The following is a 20,291-nucleotide window of genomic DNA, read 5'->3' as shown; positions in this document are numbered from 1 at the left end:
CAGCCATGATGAAATGGCGGAACAGACGAAATGGGCCAAATGGCCTAATTCTGCTCCTGTATTTTATAGTCTTACACAGATATTTCAGGTGTGACAGAGACGGAGGAAAGCAAGGAGAGGTTGTTGCCTTTTTGTAAGGCAGCTATAACATCAGTTCTTAAAGATGACATTGTTTGGGATTGTTCAGTGAAGCTATATACTTTTTTAATTCATTTACGGGATGTGGGGATCGCCAGCTAAACCGGTATTTATTGCCCATCCATAGTTGCCTTTGAGAAGGTGGTGATGAGCTGCCTTCTTGAACCTCTGCAGTCCCTGAGGTGTGGGTACACCCTCAGTGGTGTTCGGGAGGGAATTCCATGATTTTGACCCAGGGAAAATGAAGGAACGACAATATGTTTTCAAGTCAGGATGGTGAGTGATTGGAGGGGGATTTCCAAGTGGTGGTGTTCCCAGGTATCTGCTGTTCTCGTCCTGGGTGAACCAAATTGGTAAAGGTGCTGAGGAAGAGGATTTCTTGGAATGTATGCGGGATGGTTTTTTGAACCAACATGTCGAGGAACCGACTAGAGAGCAGGCTATTCTGGACTGGGTTTTGAGCAATGAGGAAGGGTTAATTAGCGATCTTGTCGTGAGAGGCCCCTTGGGTAAGAGTGACCATAATATGGTGGAATTCTTCATTAACATGGAGAGTGACGTAGTTAATTCAGAAACAAAGGTTCTGAACTTAAAGAGGGGTAACTTTGAAGGTATGAGTCGTGAATTAGCTAAGATAGACTGGCAAATGACACTTAAAGGATTGACGGTGGATATGCAATGGCAGGCATTTAAAGGTTGCATGGATGAACTACAACAATTGTTCATCCCAGTTTGGCAAAAGAATAAATCAAGGAAGGTAGTGCACCCGTGGCTGACAAGAGAAATTAGGGATAGTATCAATTCCAAAGAAGTAGCATACAAATTAGCCAGAGAAAGTGGCTCACCTGAGGACTGGGAGAAATTCAGAGTTCAGCAGAGGAGGACAAAGGGCTTAATTAGGAAGGGGAAAAAAGATTATGAGAGAAAACTGGCAGAGAACATGAAAACGGACTGTAAAAGCTTTTATAGATATGTAAAAAGGAAAAGACTGATAAAGACAAATGTAGGTCCCCTGCAAACAGAAACAGGTGAATTGATTATGGGGAGCAAGGACATGGCAGACCAATTGAATAATTACTTTGGTTCTGTCTTCACTAAGGAGGACATAAATAATCTTCCAGAAATAGTAAGGGACAGAGGTCCAGTGAGATGGAGGAACTGAGTGAAATACATGTTAGTAGGGAAGTGGTGTTGGGTAAATTGAAGGGATTGAAGGCAGATAAATCCCCAGGGCCAGATGGTCTGCATCCCAGAGTGCTTAAGGAAGTAGCCCAAGAAATAGTGGATGCATTAGTGATAATTTTTCAAAACTCGTTAGATTCTGGACTAGTTCCTGAGGATTGGAGGGTGGCTAATGTAACCCCACTTTTTAAAAAAGGAGGGAGAGAGAAACCGGGGAATTATAGGCCGGTTAGCCTAACGTCGGTGGTGGGGAAACTGCTGGAGTCAGTTATCAAGGATGTGATAACAGCACATTTGGAAAGCGGTGAAATGATCGGACAAAGTCAGCATGGATTTGTGAAAGGAAAATCATGTCTGACGAATCTCATAGAATTTTTTGAGGATGTAACTAGTAGAGTGGATAGGGGAGAACCAGTGGATGTGGTATATTTGGATTTTCAAAAGGCTTTTGACAAGGTCCCACACAGGAGATTAGTGTGCAAACTTAAAGCACACGGTATTGGGGGTAAGGTATTGGTGTGGGTGGAGAATTGGTTAGCAGACAGGAAGCAAAGAGTGGGAATAAACGGGACCTTTTCAGAATGGCAGGCGGTGACTAGTGGGGTACCGCAAGGCTCAGTGCTGGGACCCCAGTTGTTTACAATATATATTAATGACTTGGATGAGGGAATTAAATGCAGCATCTCCAAGTTTGCGGATGACACGAAGCTGGGTGGCAGTGTTAGCAGTGAGGAGTATGCTAAGAGGATGCAGGGTGACTTGGATAGGTTGGGTGAGTGGGCAAACTCATGGCAGATGCAATTTAATGTGGATAAATGTGAAGTTATCCACTTTGGTGGCAAAAATAGAAGAACAGATTATTATCTGAATGGTGGCCGATTAGGAAAAGGGGAGGTGCAACGAGACCTGGGTGTCATTATACACCAGTCATTGAAAGTGGGCATGCAGGTACCGCAGGCGGTGAAAAAGGCGAATGGTATGCTGGCATTTATAGCGAGAGGATTCGAGTACAGGAGCAGGGAGGTACTACTGCAGTTGTACAAGGCCTTGGTGAGACCACACCTGGAGTATTGTGTGCAGTTTTGGTCCCCTAATCTGAGGAAAGACATCTTTGCCATAGAGGGAGTACAAAGAAGGTTCACCAGATTGATTCCTGGGATGGCAGGTCTTTCATATGAAGAAAGACTGGATGAACTGGGCTTGTACTCGTTGGAATTTAGAAGATTGAGGGGGGATCTGATTGAAACGTATAAGATCCTAAAGGGATTGGACAGGCTAGATGCAGGAAGATTGTTCCCGATGTTGGGGAGGTCCAGAACGAGGGGTCACAGTTTGAGGATAGAGGGGAAGCCTTTTAGGACCGAGATTAGGAAAAACTTCTTCACACAGAGAGTGGTGAATCTGTGGAATTCTCTGCCACAGCAAACTGTTGAGGCCAGTTCATTAGCTATGTTTAAAAGGAAGTTAGATATGGCCCTTGTGGCTACAGGGGTCAGGGGGTATGGAGGGAAGGCTGGGTTCTGAGTTGGATGATCAGCCATGATCATAATAAATGGCGGTGCAGGCTCGAAGGGCCGAATGGCCTACTCCTGCCCCTATTTTCTATGTTTCTATGTTTCTATGTTTCTAGATGGTAGTGGTCATGGGTCTAGAAGGTGCTGCCTTGGGAACTTTGGTGTGTTGTACACACTGCTGCAACTGTTTGTCGACGGTGGAGGGTTTGGATGCTTGTAGAAGGGGTACCAATCAAGTGGGCTGCCTTGTACTGAATGGTGTCAAGTTTTTTGAGTGTTGATGGAGCTGCACTCATCCAGCTGAGTGGCGAGTACATACGTATTCAACCGTTTAGTCATAGTCATAGTCATACTTTATTGATCCCAGGGGAAATTGGTTTTCGTTACAGTTGCACCATAAATAATAAATAGTAATAAAACCATAAATAGTTAAATAGTAATATGTAATTTATGCCAGGAAATAAGTCCAGGACCAGCCTATTGGCTCAGGGTGTCTGACCCTCCAAGGGAGGAGTTGAAAAGTTTGATGGCCATAGGCAGGAATGACTTCCTATGACGCTCTGTGTTGCATCTCGGTGGAATGAGTCTCTGGCTGAATGTACTCCTGTCCCCAACCAGTACATTATGTAGTGGATGGGAGACATTGTCCAAGATGGCATGCAACTTGGACAGCATCCTCTTTTCAGACACAAACATCAGAGAGTCCAGTTCCATCCCCACAACATCACTGGCCTTACGAATGAGTTTGTTGATTCTGTTGGTGTCTGCTACCCTCAGCCTGCTGCCCCAGCACACAACAGCAAACATGATAGCACTGGCCACCACAGACTCATAGACCATCCTCAGCATCGTCCAGCAGATGTTAAAGGACCTCAGTCTCCTCAGGAAGTAGAGACGGCTCTGACCCTTCTTGTAGACAGCCTCAGCATTCTTTGACCAGTCCAATTTATTGTCAATTCATATCCCCAGGTATTTGTAATCCTCCACCATTTCCACACTGACCCCCTGGATGGAAACAGGGGTCACCGGTACCTTAGCCCTCCTCAGGTCTATCACCAGCTCCTTAGTCTTTTTCACATTAAGCTGCAGATAATTCTGCTCACACCATGTGACAAAGTTTCCTACCGTAGCCCTGTACTCAGCCTCATCTCCCTTGCTGATGCATCCAACTATGGCAGAGTCATCAGAAAACTTCTGAAGATGACAAGACTCTGTGCAGTAGTTGAAGTCCGAGGTGTAAATGGTGAAGAGAAAGGGAGACAAGACAGTCCCCTGTGGAGCCCCATTGCTGCTGTTCACTCTGTCGGACACACAGTGTTGCAAGCACACGTACTGTGGTCTGCCAGTCAGGTAATCAAGAATCCATGACACCAGGAAAGCATCCACCTGCATTGCTGTCAGCTTCTCCCCCAGTTTCTCCTGACAGCTTATTGGGCGTCTCTGAAAATGCAGCTCGTTAGTCCCTCGCTGACTCCGCAGTGAGGAGACTAACTTTTACAGGCTCCGTATGTCCAGGGTGAGGTCCTGCCAAACCTGTGAGATTAGGATGTCTCGCCCACCCAAACTCCAGCTTGTGTGAATGCTGTGTGATTTACTGCCCCCGGCAAGAAATAACAGATCATCTACTGCATCCAATTATAAGGAAGTATATTTAAGAATGTTGGCTTAAGCAAACAGTTAGTAAAGGAAAGAAAGATGAAAAATGGCCCATTATAATTAAACAGTCAAAGTAGAGCTCAAATATTCCAGAAGCTGTTGTTTCCGATGTTCTCACTGCATTAACTCCTTTTCACTGCTCCCCAGTAAAAGATCTCCTCTCGGGCTCCTTTGGATCGCACATTCCCACTGGATTGAATCCTATGGCCAGTTCTCTTGAGCTCCTTCTCTCTCCATCTCCCACCAGAAAAGACCACGATCCACCTTAGTGTCCATCACAAAACCTCTTCCCCAGCATTCTCTAGAACCTTCTCCATGATTGGATGACACAGATTCCTAAAAACCCTTATCTTGAACAGTAACCAGATAGGGAGAAAGCAGGACAGACTGCTCTTACAGAACTGCTAAAATGACATACCTACAGCATAGCAGTAAAAATCTGAACCAGGGCATTACATGTAGAACTTAGATACCAGAAGGGGAGAGTCACTACAGTGGGGCTTCACTATAGACCCCCCTCCTAATAGTTACTGAAATTGAGGAGCAGGTCTGTAGAAATATTTTTCACTGCTGCAAGAACAATGGAGCTGAATTATCAGGAGATCTAATTTCCCCAGTGTTGACTGGGCAACCAAGAGATTGAAGGGATGACACAGGGTTGCATGTGTTAAATGTATACAGGGGAGTTTCCTAAGTCAGTATGTAGAGAGCTGTACTCAGGAGTGTGCAAAGACCTCCTCTTTGGGATGAGGCAGGGTATGTCCTCAATGAGTAACAGAAGAGGAAGGCATGCAGCACTTTGGTTCTAGTGACCCTTCGTGGGATATCCAGAGTCCAGGAGCAGGGTAAGGAGTAAACATGGCAAGTTTACGGGACCAGGCTGATTAGACATATTGAGGATCTGCTCATTAAAGTGGAAGCGTATCGGAAAGTTGGCCCAATAATTTGGCCCATTAAGTTTGCTTTGCCACTTCATCATGGCTGATCTATTTTTCCTTTCAGCCCCAATCTCCTGCCTTCACCCAATATCACTTCATGCCCTGACCAATTAAGAATCTATCAACCTCTAACTTAAATATACATAAAGACTCAGCCTCCACAGCTGGCTGTGGCAACAAGTTCATGGATTCACCACTTTCTGGCTGGAAAAATTCCTCATTATCTCCATTCTAAAAGGATGCGTCTCTATTCTGAGGCTGTGTCCTCTGGTTTTAGACTCTCCTGCCGTAGGAAACATTCTCTCCACTCTCACTCTAGGCCTTTCACCATTCGATAGGTTTCAATGAGGTCACCCCTAATTTTTCTGAATTTTAGTGAATATTGGCCCAGAGCCATCAAGTGGTCTTTATATGACAAGATGTTCAAATGTGGAATTATTTAAGTGGACCTCTTTTGAATCGTCTCCAGTGTCAGCAAATCCTTTCTAAAAGAAAGGGCCCAAAGCTGCTCACAATACTTCAAGTGAGGTCTCCCTAGTGCTTCATAAAGCTTCAACATTACTTCCTTGCTTTTATATTCTAGTCCTCTTGATGATGAATGCTAACATCACATTTACCTTCCTCATCACAGACCCAACCTACAAATTAACCTTTAGGGAATCCTGCACAAGCTCTCCAAAGTCCTTTTGCTCCTCAGTTTTTTCTATTTTCTCTCCACTTAAAAAATAGTCAACTCTTTCTACCAAAGTGCATGATCATATGCTTGCTGACACTGTATTCCATCTGCCATTTCCTTGCCCAGTCTCCTAATCTGTCTGAGTCCTTCTGTAGTCTCTCTTCTTCCTCAAAACTACCAGCCCCTCCCGCTGTCCTCATATCATCTGCAAACTTTGCAACAAAGCCATCAATTCCACAATCAAAATCACTGACATAGAACATAAAAAGAATTGGTCCTAACACAGACCTTATGGAACATCACTAGTCACCGGCAGCCAACCAGAAAAGGCTCCCTTTATTCCCACTCTTTGCCTCCTGCCAATCAGCCACTGCTTTACCCCTGCGAGAATATATCCTGTAATACATGGGCACTCGTGGTTTGTTAAACAGCCTCATGTGTGGCACCTTGTCAAAGGCCTTCTGAAACTCCAAATACACAACATCAACTGATTTTCCTTTGTCTATCCTACTTGTTGTTTCTTTGAAGAATTCCAACAGATTTCTCTGGCAAAATTTTTGCTGGAGGAAACTGTGCTGACTACAGCTTGTTTTATCATGTGCCTCCAAGTACCCCAAAACCACACCCTTACCAATGAACTCAAACATCTTCCCAACCACAAAGATCAGACTAACTGACCTCTAATTTCCTTTCTTCTGCCTCTCTCCCTATTTGAAGTGTGGAGTGACATTTGCAATTTTCCAGTCTTCTGGAACCATTCCAGATTCTAGTGATTCTTGAAAGATCATTACTAATGCCTTCACAATCCCTTCAGCCCCCTCGTTTAGAGTTCTATGGTTTGCACAATCTGATCCAGGTGATTTGTCTACCTTCAGATCTTTCTCTACTTATGGTAACTTCACATACTTCATGCTCCATGACATCATACTACTAGAGTCTTCCACAGTGATGACTGATGCAAAATACTTATTCAGTTCATCCACCAGGAGAAGGGAGAAGTAAAGAGCTGGGAAGTTAATTAGTGAAACAGGTACAGGGCTGGAGAAGGGGAAATAAGATAGGAGAGGAGAGATGGCTGTGGAAGATAGAAAAGTGAGATGAGAACCAGAGGGAGGTAATAGGCAAGTAAGGAGATAAGGTGAGAGTGGGCATTGGGAATGGGGAGTGGTGAAGGAGGGAGGCTTTGCTGGAAGTTCCAAAAAATTGATGTTCATACCATCAGGTTGGAGGCTTCTCAGGTGGAATATTATGATCACTAGTCCCTGAGGGTTCTTTTACCTTAAGCTCTCTCATCAATTCCAGTTCATTGCATTACACCCAGTGCAGAATAGCTGATCCCCTAGTGGGCTCAACCACAAGCTGTTCTAAAAAGCCATCTCGTAGCATTGTAGAAGTTCCCCTTCTTGGAATCCAGGGCCAACCTGGTTTTCCCAATCTATCTGCATATTGAAGTTGCCCATGACTGCTGTAAATTGCACTTTATGCATGCATTTTCTATCTCCGTTGTAATTTGCAGGTCAAACCTTACTACTGTCTGGTTCTCTGTATACAACTCCATCAGGGTATTTTTGTCCTTGCAGTTCCTTAGCTCTATCCACAATGATTCAACACTTTTGACCCTTTTTAATGATTTGATATCATTTTTTACCAACAGAGCAACACGCCCCCCTCCCCAGCCTTCCTGCCAATCCTTCCAGTACAATGTGTATCATTGGACATTAAGCTCCCAGCTATAATCTTTCTGCCATGATTCTGTGATGCGTACAACATCATATCCGACAATCTGCAATTGTGCTGCAAATTAATCTACCTTATTCTGTATACTGTGTGCATTCAGATACAACACCTTCAGTCCTGTGGTCACCCTTTGTGATTTAGCCTGCCTTTAATGTTGCAACTCAACGAATGTGATTTTGCCCTTTCAACAGCCTCTCCTCACTGCACATTGCCTCCATTGGTAAACCAGCTCCCTCATCTTCAGCACTATCACCTGCTTTTCCTACAATACTTCTTGCATTGAAGTATACATGGCTCAGGGCACTAGTCACACCATGCTGAGCCTTTCGATTCCGGCCTTTGTCTGAGGTCTTACCAACAGCTGCCTCCACAACCTCTCCACTAGCTGTTCTGGCCAGTCTGGCTCCCATCCCCCTGCAACTCTTGTTTAAACCCCACCATAAAAAAATTAACAAACCTTCCCACTAGGAAATTAGTCCCCCTCCAGTTCAGATGTAAACTATCCCTTCTCAGGTCCCAACTTCCCTGGAAGCGAGCCCAGTGATCCAGAAATGTTATGCTCTCGCTCCGACAGCAACTACTTAGCCACGTATTAACTAACAAATCCCCTGTCATCACAGTGTCCCTTTTCTTCCCACCCCACTTCCTTGTTGAGTCACAGAGACAGGTTCAGTGCCAGACACAAACTTCTGAGACTTTTCTCGACAAGGTCATCACACCCCCCACCCCCCACCGTCAGTATCCAAAGTGATATACCTGTTATTGAGGGGGATGGCCATGGGGGTTCTCTGCACTGGCTCCTTAACCCCTTTCCCCTTCCTGACTTTCACCTAGTCTCCCGTGTCCTGCACCTTGGGTGTAACTACCTCTCTGTATGTCCTATCTATCAACCCTTCAGCCTCCCAAAAGATCTGGAGTTCAGCTCCCAGTCCTTATCATGGATTGTTAGAAGCTGCAGCTGGATGCATTTCTTGCAGTTGTAATCCTCAGGGGTACTGGAGGTCTCCCTGCCTTCCCGCATCCCACAAGAGGAGCATTCAACTCTCCCGCCTGGCATCTCTGCTGTCCTAACTGAGCAGTTAGAAAGAAGGAAAGGAAAAAAAAACTTAACCAAGAGTTTTACATAGAAACATAGAAAATAGGTGCAGGAGTAGGCCATTCGGCCCTTCGAGCCTGCACCGCCATTCAGTATGATCATGGCTGATCATCCAACTCAGAACCCTGTATCAGCCTTCTCTCCATACCCCCTGATCCCTTTAGCCACAAGTTTTCTTTTCTTTTGCTTTCTCAGACTAAAGCCTTTCACCGCAGAAGCCTATGAATACTAGCTAACAGCAACATAAGATGAGGCAGTTCACAAGGATCAATTGAAGAATGTAACGGTTACCTAATGAGGAATGTTTGATGGCTCTGGGCCTGTATACATTGGGATTTAGAAGAATCGGGGAATCTCATTGAATCCTTTTGAATGTTGAAAGACCGAGACAGAGTAGATGTGGAAAGGATGTTTCCCATGGTGGGAGAGTCTAGGACAAGAGGGCACAGCCTCAGAATAGAGGGACATCTTTTTAAAACAGAGATGTGGAGTAATTTCTTTACCCAGAGGATGGTGAATTTGTGGAATTTGTTACTACAGGATTTTGTTACTGCCAGGAATTTGTTACTGGCAGCTGTGGAGGCCAAATCATTGGGTGTATTTAAGGTGGAGATTTATAGGTTCTTAATTGGACATGACATCAAAGATCAAGGAGGGAAGGTCAGGCAGTGGGGCTGAGGAGGGGAAAAAAGGATCATCCATAATTGAATGGCAGAGCAGACTTGATGGGCCAAATGGCCTAATTTTGCACCTGAAGTCTTATGGTCTTATGGGGTTATAATGGCAATGCATAGGAATAATGATGAGAAGGAAATTTCCAATTAATAAACATAGAAACATAGAAACATAGAAAATAGGTGCAGGAGTAGGCCATTCGGCCCTTCGAGCCTGCACCGCCATTTATTATGATCATGGCTGATCATCCAACTCAGAACCCCGCCCCAGCCTTCCCTCCATACCCCCTGACCCCTGTAGCCACAAGGGCCATATCTAACTCCCTCTTAAACATAGCCAATGAACTGGCCTCAACAGTTTGCTGTGGCAGAGAATTCCACAGATTCACCACTCTCTGTGTGAAGAAGTTTTTCCTAATCTCGGTCCTAAAAGGCTTCCCCTCTATCCTCAAACTGTGGCCCCCAGTTTTGGACTTCCCCAACATCGGGAAAAATCTTCCTGCATCCAGCCTGTCCAATCCCTTTAGGATCTCATATGTTTCAATCAGATCCCCCCTCAATCTTCTAAATTCCAACAAGTACAAGCCCAGTTCATCCAGTCTTTCTTCATATGAAAGTCCTGCCATCCCAGGAATCAATCTGGTGAAACTTCTTTGTACTCCCTCAATGGCAAGGATGTCTTTCCTCAGATTAGGGGACCAAAACTGCACACAATACTCCAGGTGTGGTCTCACCAAGGCCTTGTACAACTGCAGTAGTACCTCCCTGCTCCTGTACTCAAATCCTCTCGCTATAAATGCCAGCATACCATTTGCCTTTTTCACCGCCTGCTGTACCTGCATGCCCACTTTCAATGACTGGTGTATAATGACACCCAGGTCTCATTGCACCTCCCCTTTTCCTAATCGGCCACCATTCAGATAATAATCTGTTTTCCTATTTTTGCCACCAAAGTGGATAACTTCACATTTAACCACATTAAATTGCATCTGCCATGAATTTGCCCACTCACCCAACCTATCCAAGTCACCCTGCATCCTCTTAGCATCCTCCTCACAGCTAACACTGCCACCCAGCTTCGTGTCATCCGCAAACTTGGAGATGCTGCATTAAATTCCCTCATCCAAGTCATTAATATATATTGTAAACAACTGGGGTCCCAGCACTGAGCCTTGCGGTACCCCACTAGTCACCACCTGCCATTCTGAAAAGGTCCCGTTTATTCCCACTCTTTGCTACCTGTCTGCTAACCAATTCTCCACCCAGACCAATACCTTACCCCCAATACCGTGTGCTTTAAGTTTGCAAACTAACCTCCTGTGTGGGACCTTGTCAAAAGCCTTTTGAAAATCCAAATATATCACATCCACTGGTTCTCCCCTATCCACTCTACTAGTTACATCCTCAAAAAATTCTATGAGATTCGTCAGACATGATTTTCCTTTCACAAATCCATGCTGACTTTGTCCGATCATTTCACCGCTTTCCAAATGTGCTGTTATCACATCTTTGATAACTGACTCCAGCAGTTTCCCCACCACCGACGTTAGGCTAACCGGTCTATAATTCCCCCGTTTCTCTCTCCCTCCTTTTTTAAAAAGTGGAGTTACATTAGCCACCCTCCAATCCTCAGGAACTAGTCCAGAATCTAACGAGTTTTGAAAAATTATCACTAATGCATCCACTATTTCTTGGGCTACTTCCTTAAGCACTCTAGGATGCAGACCATCTGGCCCTGGGGATTTATCTGCCTTCAATCCCTTCAATTTACCTAACACCACTTCCCTACTAACATGTATTTCGCTCAGTTCCTCCATCTCACTGGACCCTCTGTCCCCTACTATTTCTGGAAGATTATTTATGTCCTCCTTAGTGAAAACAGAACCAAAGTAATTATTCAATTGGTCTGCCATGTCCTTGCTCCCCATAATCAATTCACCTGTTTCTGTCTGCAGGGGACCTACATTTGTCTTTACCAGTCTTTTCCTTTTTACATATCTATAAAAGCTTTTACGGTCTGTTTTTATGTTCCCTGCCAGTTTTCTCTCATAATCTTTTTTCCCCTTCCTAATTAAGCCCTTTGTCCTCCTCTGCTGAACTCTGAATTTCTCCCAGTCCTCAGGTGAGCCACTTTCTCTGGCTAATTTGTATGCTTCTTCTTTGGAATTGATACTATCCCTAATTTCTCTTGTCAGCCACGGGTGCACTACCTTCCTTGATTTATTCTTTTGCCAAACTGGGATGAACAATTGTTGTAGTTCATCCATGCAACCTTTAAATGCTTGCCATTGCATATCCACCGTCAATCCTTTAAGTGTCATTTGCCAGTCTATCTTAGCTAATTCACGTCTCATACCTTCAAAGTTACCCCTCTTTAAGTTCAGAACCTTTGTTTCTGAATTAACTATGTCACTCTCCATCTTAATGAAGAATTCCACCATATTATGGTCACTCTTACCCAAGGGGCCTCTCACGACAAGATTGCTAATTAACCCTTCCTCATTGCTCAAAACCCAGTCCAGAATAGCCTGCTCTCTAGTTGGTTCCTCGACCTGTTGGTTCAAAAAACCATCCCGCATACATTCCAAGAAATCCTCTTCCTCAGCACCTTTACCAATTTGGTTCACCCAATCTACATGTAGATTGAAGTCCCCCATTATAACTGCTGTTCCTTTATTGCACACATTTCTAATTTCCTGTTTAATACCATCTCCGACCTCACTACTACTGTTAGGTGGCCTGTACACAACTCCCACCAGCGTCTTCTGCCCCTTAGTGTTACGCAGCTCTACCCATATCGATTCCACATCTTCCCGGCTTATGTCCTTTCTTTCTATTGCGTTAATCTCTTCTTTAACCAGCAACGCCACCCCACCTCCCCTTCCTTCATGTCTATCCCTCCTGAATATTGAATATCCCTGAACGTTGAGCTCCCATTCCTGGTCACCCTGGAGCCATGTCTCCGTGATCCCAACTATATCATAATCATTAATAACAATCTGCACTTTCAATTCATCCACCTTATTACGAATGCTCCTTGCATTGACACACAAAGCCTTCAGGCGCTCTTTTACAACTCTCTTAGCCCTTATACAATTATGTTGAAAAGTGGCCCTTTTTAATGCTTGCCCTGGATTTGTCGGCCTGCCACTTTTACTTTTTTCCTTAGTACTTTTTGCTTCTACCCTCACTTTACACCCCTCTGTCTCTCTGCACTGGTTCCCATCCCCGTGTTGTGAACTAACCTCCTCAGGCCTAGCCTCTTTAATTTGATTCCCACCCCCCCAACCATTCTAGTTTAAAGTCACCTCAGTAGCCCTCGCTAATCTCCCTGCCAGGATATTGGTCCCCCTAGGATTCAAGTGTAACCCATCCTTTTTGTACAGGTCACGCCTGCGCCAAAAGAGGTCCCAATGATCCAAAAACTTGAATCCCTGCCCCCTGCTCCAATCCCTCAGCCACGCATTTATCCTCCACCTCATCGCATTCCTACTCTCACTGTCGCGTGGCACAGCTGGTAATCCCGAGATTACTACCTTTGCGGTCCTTTTTCTCAACTCCCTTCCTAGCTCCCTATATTCTCCTTTCAGGACCTCATCCCTTTTCCTACCTATGTCATTGGTACCTATATGTACCACGACCTCTGGCTCCTCACCCTCCCACTTCAGGATATCTTGGACACGATCAGAAATATCCCGGACCCTGGCACCAGGGAGGCAAACTACCATCCGGGTCTCTGGACTGCATCCACAGAATCGTCTATCTGACCCCCTTACTATCGAGAACCCTATCACAACTGCCCTCCTCTTCCTTTCCCTACCCTTCTGAGCTACAGGGCCAGACTGTGCCGGAGGCACGGCCACTGTCGCTTCCCCCGGGTAAGCTGTCCCCCCCAACAGTACTCAAACAGGAGTACCTATTGTCAAGGGGCACAGACACCGGGGTACTCCCTATTACCTGACTTTTCCCTTTCCCCCTCCTAACCGTGACCCACTTGTCTGCCTCCCGTGGCCCCGGCGTGACCACCTGCCTGCAACTCCTCTCTATCACCTCCTCACTCTCCCTGACCAGACGAAGGTCATCGAGCTGCAGCTCCCGTTCCGTAACGCGGTCCCTTAGGAGCTGCATCTCGATGCACTTGGCGCAGATGTAGACGTCCGGGAGGCTTGGAGACTCCAGGGCCTCCCACATCCGACACCGAGAACAACAAACTGCCCTCACACTCATACTGCCCCTCTCCTCAAATAACAACAGAAAATGAATGCCAAACCTTCCTCGCCTCGCCCGTTTCCACCTAAGCCCGTTGAGCCGAAGCCCTTAAGTCTTCACTCTGCTCCCGGGTCACTCCGCCGCCCGCAAACTACGCTGCCCGCTCTATGAGGCTTTGTTCCTTTTAAATCTGCCGCACTGCACTGCCCGACGTCACACGCCTGCGCAGTCCCGCCTCTCAGAACGCCGTTGGAGAAAAAAAAGTAACGAAAATTTCAAAAATGTCTTTCTCGGCACTCCCACTCAGACTCTCAGACTCCTTCTTCGAATCAAACCTGAAGCAGGATGTCTGCCCTTTTAAATCTGCCGCACTGCACTGCCCGACGTCACACGCCTGCACATGTCTAGAGTAAATATGATTCGAGTAAACACAAACATACAAGTTTCAATGTCCCTTTAAGGAAATGCAGGACTGTTACTTGTATGAAAAACCAAAAGCAGTAACCAAATTTACAGTTCACCAGGACGCACAGCAGAAAAAAACCCATGCAAATTTACCATTCACCAAGACGCACACCAGAATCAGGTTTATTATCACCAGCATGTGACGTGAAATTTGTTAACTTAGCAGTAGCAGCTCACTGCAGTACATAATCTAGCAGAGAGAGAGAAAAATAATAATAAATAAACAAGTAAATCAATTACATATATTGAATAGATTATTTAAAATGTGCAAAAACAGAAATACTGTATATTATAGAAAGTGAGGTAGTGTCCAAAGCTTCAAAGTCCATTCAGGAATCGGATGGCAGAGGAGAAGAAGCTGTTCCTGAATCACTGAGTCTGTGCCTTCAGGCTTCTGTACCTCCTGCCTGATGGTAACAGTGAGAAAAGGGCATGCCCTGGATGCTGGACGTCCTTAATAATGGATGCTGCCTTTCTGAGACACCACTCCCTGAAGATCTCCTGGGTACTTTGTAGGTTAGTGCCCAAGATGGAGCTGGCTAAATTTACAACCTATTTCAGCTTCTTTCGGTCCTGTGCAGTAGCCCCTCCATACCAGATAGTGATGCAGCCTATCAGAATGCTCTCCACTGTACAACTTTAGAAGTTTTTGAGTCTATTTGTTGACATGCCAAACTGCTTCAAACTCTTAATAAAGTATAGTCGCTGTCTTACCTTCTTTATGACTATATAAGTGTGTTGGGACCAGGTTAGATCCTCAGAGATCTTGACACCCAGGAGCTTGAAGCTGCTCACTCTCGCCACTTCTGATCCCTCTATGAGGATTGGTATGTGTTCCTTCGTCTTATCCTTCCTGAAGTCCACAATCAGCTCTTTCGTCTTACTGACATTGAGTGCCAGGTTGTTGCTGTGGCACCATTCCACTAGTTGGCATATCTCACTCCGATACACCCTCTTGTCACCACCTGAGATTCTATCAACAATGGTTGTATCGTCAGCAAATTTGTAGATGGTTGGTAAAAACCCATGCAAATTTACCATTCACCAGGACACATACACAGTAAAAACATGAATGCAAATTGTATTGATAAAATATTGTAAACAATAAGTAACACGATAATACGATATAATACAAAATAAAGAAAAAGGCCTGTCATTTACATAAAAACATTGGTCGATAATGTAATCATTGGAGTTTATTGTTGCGTAAACTATCCAGTTTGCTTCACTTCATTAACTCATTAGACTGAAACAGCTTTGCGCTGAAGAACCTGTCCCAGCAAACAAATATTTATACAGTCTCCATGGAAAAGATGTTGAAATTTCTTCAATGTCATTTCTAACTGACTAAAAGTTATCTGTACATCGTCAGTGTTTACATGAGGATTTTCCAACAGCATTATCTGTTCTTCCAAGTGGGTTCTGTGAGCATTTCACTACGTTCTTTTGCTAGGTTTGTTGTCCAATTCCATTTTCTTTCTTTCTCCTTCAATCCTGCATTCTCCTGGAAAAAAATGTAGCTCTCCCGATCTTTTCCTGCGCTCTCAAAAAAATGTTAACAAGACAAATTCTATTGGCTAATTAAAAAAGCCTAACTTAATCACTGACGTTTTAAAATTTTAAACAGCAAAAATGAAATACTCAATTGCGTAATGTAGTTAAAGGAACACATTACATTTTTGAGAGCATCTCTGGAAAACGAAGTACACAATAGTTCAACCGTGTTAATGAAATAAAAGCATGGTCTTAATCCAGAGTGTTATACTTATTTACACCTTTCCTGCAGGTAGGTGGCCAAAATGCACACAATACTCCAAACAAGGCCTCACCAATGCCTTGTACAACTGCAGCATAACATCTCATATCCTGTACTCAGTACTTTGATTCATGAAGGGCAACGTACCAAAAGCTTTCTTTATGATCCCATCTATCTTTCACACCACTTTCAATGAACTCCAGATCCCTTTGTTCTACCACACTTCTCAGTGACCTACCGTTTAGTGTGTAAGGCCTACCCTGATTGGTCCTACTGAGGTGCATCATGTCACAATTCTCTGCGTTAAATTCCATTTGCTATTTTCAGCCCAGTTTTCCAGCTGGTCTAAATCCCTCTGCAAGTCTTGATAGCTCTCCTCACTGTCTACTATACCCCCAATCTTGGTGTCATCTGCAAACTTGCTGATCCAGTTCACCGCATTACCTGGATGAAAATCAGCCACACACCGAGCACCGATCGCTGCGGCACACGACTAGTCACTGGCCTCCAGTCAGAGAGACAATCATCTGCTACTACTCTGTGACATAAAGCTGATGTCTAATCCAGTTTACTACCTTATCTTGAATGCCAAGCCTGCTCACAGTGCTTTGTCAAGTTTCAACATTACACGCTTACTGAGCAAAATATAAAGAAAGGGCGAAAACATCTCTACTTACAGCTTTTTTGCCTTTTCTGACTGAAGTTTCAAAGAGCTAAAGCCTCATAATCTTCACTGTAACTCTGTCCGCTCCAATGCTGGCCACAGCACAATGGCCTTTTCGCTAACCCCAGCCTTACTTTAATTTACTCTTGCAAATCAATCCCAAACATTGATTGGACTTTTCCTCAAATCTCCTATAAAAACTGCCTCGAGCCGCTGCCTTTAACATTCAATAGGCAGACCTTAGAGAATTAGGTCCTCTCGAGCTTCTGATCTTTCTGTCTGGCCACTGGTCAAGGCTCCTTTGAACAGTTAGAGATTGGCCGGTATGAAATTGTGGGCACCACTGAGTCATAGCTGAAAGTAGATCATAGTTTGGAGTTTGTTGGTTTAGAAGTTAAATGAAATCCTACGAAAGAGGTGACATAGGATTGGAAGATGTAGAACCTTGTGGGTAGAGTTAAGAAACTGCAAGGGTGAAAAGACGCTGATCGGAGTAACAGTATATACTGGCCTCTGAACAATAACCAGGTTGTGGGCAACAAATTAGAATGGCTCATAGAAAAGGCATGTAAAAATGGCATTGTTGCAATAATCATGGTGGATTGTGTTATGCAGGCAGAATGAGAAAATTAGGTTGGTGTTGGATTGCAAAGACGGAATTTATGAAATGCTACGAGATGGCCTTTTAGAACAGCTTGTGGTTGAGGCCACTAGGGGAGTGGCAATCCTGGACTGGGTGTTATTTAATGAAATTTTGTTATCTATATGTTATATGACATATCTATTATGTTATTTTGGGTGTTATTTAGAGAAACTAAAACTGGATGTTTCAGTTTTACAGAATTGTAAAGGCAATTACTGAGACTATAAGACCATAAGATTTAGGAGCAGAAGTAGGCCATTCAGCCCATCAAGTCTGCTCTGCCATTCAATCATGGGCTGATCCACTTCATTCAGTCAACCCCACTCCCCTTCTTTCACCTGATACCCTTTGATGCCCTAGCTAATCAAGAACCTACCTATCTCTGCCTTATATACACCTAATAACTTGGCCTCCACAGCTGCTCGTGGCAACAAATTCCACAGATTTACCACCCTCTGACTAAAGTAATTTCTCCGCATCTCAGTTCTAAAAGGACGTCCTTCAATCCTGAAGTCATGCCCTCTTGTCCTAGAATCCCCTACCATGGGAAATAACATTGCCATATCTAATCTGTTCAGGCCTTTTAACATTTGGAATGTTTCTATGAGATCCCCCCTCACAGTGGAAGACGTCTGCACTATACCGTACATTCAAGAGTGTCAGGGAAGTGAAGTTTGTGCAGTGAAAATTACAGCTGAGAAGGTGCTCAGGAAGCTTAATGGTCTGAGGGTGGATAAATCTCCTGACCTGATGGAATGCACCCTCGGGTTCTGAAGGAAGTAGCTGGAGAGATTGTGGTTTAGCTGAAGTTGATTAGAGGGGGGACACCAGCAGGAAAAACAGCAGAACAGCAATGGCTGGTATTTCTGTGGGAAATTCGGAAGGTGCCAGAAAGATATGTTCCAAAGATGAAAAAGGGAGGACGAGGCAACAATGGCTGACAAGGGAAGTTAATGACAGCATAAAAGTAAAAGAGAAGGCATATAATAGAGCAAATATTGGTGGGAAAGTAGTGATTGGGAAACTTTAAAAACCAACAGAAGGCAACTAAAAATCCATGTAGCCCCCCCCCCACCGCCCCCCACCCCCCCGGCCAGCCTCAGGGTCGCTCAGCTCGCTGTCATCTAGGGAAACAGCCCTCGGCCCCGCCAAACTGGGTAATTAGTTTGTGCGGATGCTGTGTCATGTACCCCACCCCGCTTAAATAACAGACAATACACCAGATATGATTAAGTGAATTACATTTATAGATATTACTGGAACTATATAATTAATAGAGATAGAATACAAAAGGAAAATAAAAGGCGCCACACTTATCAAAGTTCAATCTCTTCGTGCACAAACAGTTGGAGCTCAAGACCCTCCTTCTTCACCCAGCGATCCCCTCGGACCACTTCGATCTGCTGCCTGGGACCAACAATGGTGGTCGACTGGACGCTCCGCACGAGTCCATCCCTGACTCCTCTCCTCGCCGAACACCCTGGATCTCGGACTCCCGTTTGGGGTCTGACCCCGTTAGCCAACTCACAGCACCTTGTCCATACTCCCTCTCTCTCTCTTGCGCCTTCTGCCCAAAAAACCCGAGCATCACAATAACTTACAGACACACAGAAAGAATAACATCTATCCCAATTGGTTTGTTCATCCTCTTATCAATAACATAATCCAAACAAACTGCTAGCGGGAGGACTTTCTCAGCAGTTAACATAACAAAGAAGCCATTTCAATTATAACATAACAAAGAAGCCATTTTAATGAGCCTATGCAGTAACATAAAAGAAGAAACCCCTTACATCCATAAAGAGGGAAAAGAAAAAATATGAAGGTAAGCTACCTAATAATATAAAGGGAATACAAAACACTTTTTTCAGATATATAAGCAGTAAAGGGAGGACTGCTGGAAAATGGTAGTGCAGAGGTAGTAATGGGAGACAAAAAAATGGCAGGCAAACTTACGAAGTATTTTGCATCAGACTTCATTGTGAAAGACACCAGCAGAATCCCAGAAATGCAAGTCATTGCCAAACAATTACAGCAGTGTGTACTATCTATAAGATGCACTGCAACAACACACTTGAGTTCCTAAGGCAGCATCTTCCAGACCCACGACCACTACCACCTAGAAGGACGAGAACATCAGATACCTGGGAACACCACCACTTGGAAATCCCCCTCCCAGTCACTCACCATCCTGACTTGGAAATATATCGCCGTTCCTTCATTGTCATTGAGTCAAAATCATAGAACTCCCTCCCTAACAGCATTGTGTATGTACCTACACCTCAGTGACTGCAGCAGTTCAAGAAGGCAGCTCATCACCACCTACTCAAGGGCAACTAGGGATGGGCAATAAGTACCGGTTTAGCTGGCGATGCCCACATCCCGTAAATGAATAAATTTTAAAAAGGAGAAGATGCTCGGGAAGCTGAAAAGTCTGACGGTTGACAAGTCACCTGCACCAGATGGACTACACCGCAGGCTTCTGAAAGAGGTAGCGAAAGAGATTGTGGCAATATTAGTAATGACATTTCAAGAATCTCTAGATTCTGGAATAGTTCCTGAGAAATGGAAAATTGCAAATGTCACTCCACTCTTTCAGATGGGAAGGAGGCAGATAACTGGAAATTGTAAGTGGTTTTGGCTCACTTCGGTGGTTGGAAAGGGGTCGGAGTCTATTATTAAGGATGAGGTTTATAATCCTTAATTGTTAACCTCATCCTTAATAATAGGCACAGGATAAAATAGGGAAATGTCAGCATGGTTTTCTGAAGTAGAAGTAATTTCTGATAAATCTGTTAGAATTCTTCGAGGAAACTACGTTCAGGATAAACAAAGGAGATTCAGTTGATGTCGTGTACTTGAATTTTCTGAAGTCCTTTGACAAGGTGCCACACATGAGGCTGCTGAACAAGTTAAGAGCCCATGGTATTACAGGGAAAATTT

The sequence above is a fragment of the Mobula hypostoma genome, chromosome 8 (assembly GCF_963921235.1).
Source record: "Mobula hypostoma chromosome 8, sMobHyp1.1, whole genome shotgun sequence".
Classification (NCBI taxonomy): Eukaryota; Metazoa; Chordata; class Chondrichthyes; order Myliobatiformes; family Myliobatidae; genus Mobula; species Mobula hypostoma.
The sequence above is the reverse complement of the archived record's forward strand: the minus strand, read 5'-3'. Positions refer to the sequence as shown.